This window comes from Ascaphus truei, unplaced genomic scaffold (assembly GCF_040206685.1).
Source record: "Ascaphus truei isolate aAscTru1 unplaced genomic scaffold, aAscTru1.hap1 HAP1_SCAFFOLD_1269, whole genome shotgun sequence".
Classification (NCBI taxonomy): Eukaryota; Metazoa; Chordata; class Amphibia; order Anura; family Ascaphidae; genus Ascaphus; species Ascaphus truei.
The window spans coordinates 52,191-58,190 of NW_027454142.1; the positions used below are offsets into that span (position 1 = coordinate 52,191).

The 6,000-nt window shown below is 43.1% G+C and overlaps 1 long non-coding RNA gene across 1 annotated transcript in view; it reads left to right on the forward strand.

The window, feature by feature from the left end:
• The window catches only part of LOC142475562 (uncharacterized), a 35,291-nt gene extending 31,031 nt beyond the window's left edge, over positions 1 to 4,260 (forward strand). The window contains exons 19-20 of the long non-coding RNA XR_012791006.1: positions 732 to 842; positions 4,155 to 4,260. This is a non-coding gene — a long non-coding RNA (uncharacterized LOC142475562). The remainder of the gene's footprint in view (positions 1 to 731; positions 843 to 4,154) is intronic.
• Positions 4,261 to 6,000: the final 1,740 nt, after the last annotated feature.

Below are 6,000 nucleotides of genomic sequence, written 5' to 3' on the forward strand. Positions count from 1 at the left end.
GTCTCCACCTTAGTCTGGCCCGTACTCTTGGCCTACCCACAGCATCTGTCACCCACAAATAATACATACACTAATACTCCCCACAATACACACTTTAATACCTCCTCAATAATAATCTCCCCAATAATATTATAGTCTTAAACACAATATACACAATACCCCCTAACACAAGATACCCAATCTAACACTCTCCTCTGCACCTCAACATAATATACACACTATAATACCCTACACACAATATAATACTCCCACACACACACAATATACACACTATCCTCCTACCGCCATAAAACACAACCAATAATACACACACACTTTGTGGATGTTGGGACCAGCTCCTTGCATGCACCAGTGAAAGAGAGAGGCCTGCCATCCGTGCCTCCCTCCGTTTCCCATCTTCTCCCTGTCTCTCTCCCTCCCTTTCTTTGCATCTCCCTGCATCTTTGCGTATACCCAGTCAGTGACGGCTCCGGTCACGTGATGCCTTAATATGGGCTTATCCATATATCTGTTGCAGAGATGGAGAGAGACCTGGAGATTTTACATTTCCTTATAATTCATATTGGTACTTAGTACGGGCACTTATTGTTTTATCAGTACTGGGTACCTGACCGTACTGGCCTACGAGTGAGAAGGCAATATTGGCATCACACAGTTACTGTTGAATATGTCATTCAATCCATTTTGAAAATAGTAATGCAATGTGGTTTTGTTTTGTTTGCTTTTTGCAGTAATGAAGAATGAAAAAGTTATATTAAAATTAAATTGGAGGGGAACTGGATTCAGCATTTCTTCATGAACTCTGCACTTGTGAGCATTGACCTTCTTGAGTGCCCTGACAGGTACACGCAACTTTAAGACTATAATCTTCATCAACTGCTGTGCAAGCTTTCGTGCTATACCTCCCCCTCCGGTTTTGATTTATACATTTGCTCTCTCAATTCATGTCCTCTAATATCTGGAGGCTCTCTCCTAGCATTTCTCTCTACCACAGCACGTCATCCCAATGTAACCTCTCTCTTGTTCTTTCTGTTTACTGTTTCCTCACTCCTCTGTAAAACTTTTCTAATTTCTCTAACTTCCACACTCCTGCTTTTATCCACATGTTCTATACACTTTCCTTCCCCTACCTTTGCATGTGTCTACACAAAGCACCATTTGTACAGACCTCTATTGCAGCTATTTCTGCACTGCTCAATGAAATGCACTCCTGCACATCCTATTCTCTTCCACCTTCCCTCATTCTCTACGCCCCCCTCTCAAAGCCCCCTCTCTCTATGTCTCCTCTCTCTACGCCTATCTGTCTCATTCTCTTGACGCCCTTCTCTCTCTACATATCCCTATCTCTGTCTCTCTCTACACCTATCTCTGTGTCTCCTTCTATGCTCGCTGATGTTGGGGGATATCTCTTATAATCTTGGACCGGCTCATATACACATCAGGCCTCCCTACTAAGAGTGTTAACCTATCTAATGTAATCCACATTCCTTTCCTTACTTTTCTCTTCCCTTCTCCTGTGCCCTCTGGAATGTCCACTCTTACTAACAAGGCTCTAGTTGTACATAACCTCTTCTGCTCTCATCAGTCACAATCAGTCATTCCCCTCACCGCATCTTACCTGTCCCACTGATTTGCCTCTGCTTAATTAAACTCTCCTCTGACATCTACTCTAACCTCTCTTCTCTCTTCTCTCTCTTTCTTTCTGCTTAAACTAACAATCTTATTAACTCTTACAATGCTATCCTCCTATCTATATGCCCCCTATAGGCTCTGACACACTCATCCCTCTAACCCACACCTTTGGCTAAATTCCCAAACACACTCATCACACTTCCACTCGCTGTTCTTAATACCTACGGAGGAAATCTCACACTTTGTTTGATTTTTCTACAGTAAAAATGTCTCCTGTCCTGTATAAAGCTGCTCTCTAGGGCTAAATACACTACTTTTTTCCACACTCATCAACACTCAAATTTAATTTACGCTGTTTTTTTTCTCTGTATTTGACTCCCTCCACTGACCTTCTCCTCCCACTTGCCATCCTTCCTTCACTTCTCCTCAAGCATTTGACTACTTCAGAGGCAAGGTGGATGCCACCCAAAAGGAGATTCCTTCTGTCCCTTCCCCCTTCTCTCCTTCTACCCAAATCTCCTTCTGCACTTGACTCCTTTTCTTCTCTTACAGAGCTGGAAGCTAATCATCTTCTATTCTCCCTCTACCACATGCCCTCTAGATCGTATCCCCTCACACCTTACTGCATCTCTTAGTCCCCACTCTCACCCACATCTTCAATTTCTCCCTATTCTCTGGATTTTTGCCCTCTTACTTTAAGCCTGTAGCGGTCACCCTTTTGTCAGAAACAACCTACACCCTATGTGCCTTACTAACTACCGCTCTGTATCCCTCATGCTGTTTGCCTTCTAATTGCTAGTGTCAACATTCTTAAATCACATGCCCTCCTGGATCCTTTACAACCTGCCTTTCGTACAGCACGTTCTACAGACTGTGCTTAAAGCTAATTCCCAAGGTTTTTCCCTACTAATCCTACTTGATCTATCGGCTGCGTTTGATGCTCTCAATCACTCTCCTCCTTCATATTCTAAACTCTCTCTTGGTATCAGTAACAAAGTTCTATCCTGGTTTTCATCATAACTTTCCTGTCACACATTCTCCATCTCTGTTGCTAACATGTCTTCGTCTTCTATTGATCTGTCTGTGGGTATACATCAGGGCTCTGTTCTGAGATCTCTCTTTCTCTCTACATACTATCATTTGGTGACTTCATCAATGCTTTTGGCCTTAGATATAATCTCTATGCGGATGATACACACACAAATCTATCCACCCCTGTTCTCACTCCTGCAATCCAGTCCCTACTCTTGGGTTGTCTCCTGGCTATATGCTCATGGATGGCACTCCACTGCCTTAAACTTAATGTCTAACACTGGGCTCATATTATCCCCTTTCTCCATCACAGTAAACAGTACTACCATCTATCTTGTCATCAAACATGTTGCATAGGAGTAACATTTGGCTCTTCAATTCCATCTCCATTCACATGCACGGCTATGGGTAAAATGTGTTGCCTCTTTCTCTGTAATATTGCCAAGATCTTCCCTTTCCCCTCTCAACCTACTGCTAAAACTCCAATGTATACTGTTATCCTATAGGTTATTTTAACATACTACTAACAGGCCTCCATGCTTCATAACTTTCTCCTATGCAAAACTCTGCTGCTTGAATTATCTCACTTTCTCCCACAACAGTCTCTGCTCATCTCCTTAAATCCCTGTCCTGGCATCCCATCAAGTTTTTGTATCACCTACAAAGTTCTCCTCCTTACCTTTTTGTTAAGGCTCTCCATTAATCTGCTCCTTCTTGCATATCATCTTTGATCTCTCGTTATGCCCTTGCTTGTCTCTTGCACTATAACCATAACTGTCTCCTGTAAACTTCTTTCACCTCTACTGTTCTCTCACTTGCCTGAAACCATTTTCCATCACTGCACCGTACATGTGAAACTTCCTCACACTCAGTATATGCCAACATAACCTCTTCCACCCACATGTAAGACCAATCTTAAAATTCACGACTTAAATCAAGCATTTCAAAAACTTTGACTCGTGGCTACTGTCCCACACCCACAGTCACTGCTAACAACTATTGTTCCCAAGATGTGCTTTCTACTAATTGTACCCACCATTAAGGACAAGCATTGTCATCTACTGCACTTCTTCCCCCAACTGCTGCCTCTCTTTAAGTCTTCTAACATTTCTATTAGATTGTAAAGTTCCCAGGGCAAGGATTTACTTTCCTATAATCTGTTTTTATTTGTCGCACTTATTTTTTAATTATTTTTCCCCTCTCCCCTAATGATATACATATAGGTTTTCCTGTCATTTGCATGACAGAGTTATTATGGTTAACTATTGCATCATGTAGACTGCCTTTTCAGTGTGATGTAATTGATTCAGTACTTTGTGTGCAGACTGTGACTGCAGTACAGTGTCACGAACATTAATGACTTGTGTGGTAGAAGCTCTAGAAGGAACACAGCTATGGGAGGGAGGTGGATTTACTTTGGATCACATGGTTTGGCGCAAGGTTCATTGTATGTATGATCATAACCATGCAATGCTTAACTTTTATTTCAGGAGGGAAGAACAGTGAATATTGAAGCCATGTGTTTCTTTTCTGTCAGAAGAGAAATTTTGAAAGACAGTTGAAGAGGAGGAAAATGACTACACAGAGACAGATAAGCAATGTGTATATTTCTCATTTAGTATTTGTCGTTTTGTTGACTCCACACAATCCAGCTGCTAAGGGTTTCGCATTGGACATATTCCCCTCTACTCTACCCTTCCTGTGATCTGTACCATGCAGGTTTTTGTTGATTCAATACATCATGAGTAGAGTGTGGCTGCTGTATGAAGTATTGACCCAAGGACCACATCTACTACCATTCATAACAAGAACATGTGCAGTAGCGCACTGCTGTAGTTCTATGTGTTTTATTAAAGGTTGAAGTGGTGCAATCATATGAATCTGGAGTGGGATGAATCCTGTTTGCATCATATGGTTTCATCTAGGCCAGTAGAGTATATCTCTCAGTACAGGTTACACATGGCATCAGTAGTAGTGATTTAAAGAACAGAAAAAACAAGAGAAACTTCAATGTTGATAACAAAGCCAAGTAATGTTGAAGATACTCCTTTAACTATTTATTTGATCAGTCTGTACTGTCTACTCCCCACACAGCTACTAAGTCTTCCATTTGAGATACATTCACCTCCTACTCTGCACTGCTGTTCTGTCCTCTATTCAGAGATGAGTTCCAGTCATGTTTACCACTCTGAATCACTCTGCAGTCATTGATTCAGCACATCATGGGTAGAGCATGGCTACAGATACAGTAAGCTTTATTTTACCGGCTGATCATCCATAATATTGCATTAAAACATAGAATATTACTCAGTTTCCAAAAGATTCAGTGATGCTAATAATGCAGAATCTTACAACACATCCCATCATAATGCACCAGAGGAAGAAATAATCCTTGCTACACTACCGACACGTTTTATTGAAGCACGGCTAGCACCGCAAGCCGGGGGATGCCCCGGCGTGCTAGCCGCACTCCCTCAGCGTGCCGCGCATCACCGATGCACGGTCACGCGTCATCGGGTGCCTGCGCCCCCTGCACGCGCGTCCAGGGCTCCCCGAGGGAGCACTGGTGTCCCGCGATGTGGGGGACAGCGGCAGGGGGTTCCGGGGGACCCGACGGACCCGGCAGCGGAAGGGAGAAAGCCCCGATCGGAGGGCGCTCCTCCGCTGCTTCGGCGTGCGCCCGGCACCCTCCGGCGCGCGCCAGGTTACTGCTGCGGCCAAGAACGGGCAAATGCTCGAATAAACTCGGCCGCAGCAGTATATCTGTACATTGTGTGACGTTTGGCCTCCATGACCATTGATAGCAAATACATATTTTGTATTGAGCGGCTGTGTTATGATGTAGTTGTTATTGATCATCATTGAGATATAATCACAAGAATCTTATGCAAAGGGAAAATGTCTGCAGCATAGTGGGATTTCAGCTCCCAAACTTCTGTAATATTAATGCAATGTCTTACTTTTATTGCAGTGAACACTGAAGAGACGGATCTACGACAACACTGCACAGGACAAGAGCAAACACTACAAGCAGCAAAATGATCTTGCAGTTGCAAGTATGTTCTGTAATGTGCACAATTATTATTTATGGGCTACACACCACAGTGCTGGACATATTCTGTTAACTTCTACCCCTACCATGGAGATGTCTTCCTGTGATTGATTCAGTACATCATATGCACAGTGTGGCTATGATATGATGGATGGATTTAATGAACCCACCACCCACTGACATCTGCATCATCTTCTGTAAAGTGCAGCAGGATATTATCAGCATTTGGGGTGGTATAATCTGGGGCATCTATGTGCTTTTGTGCCTGGATAAGTTCCTCCAGC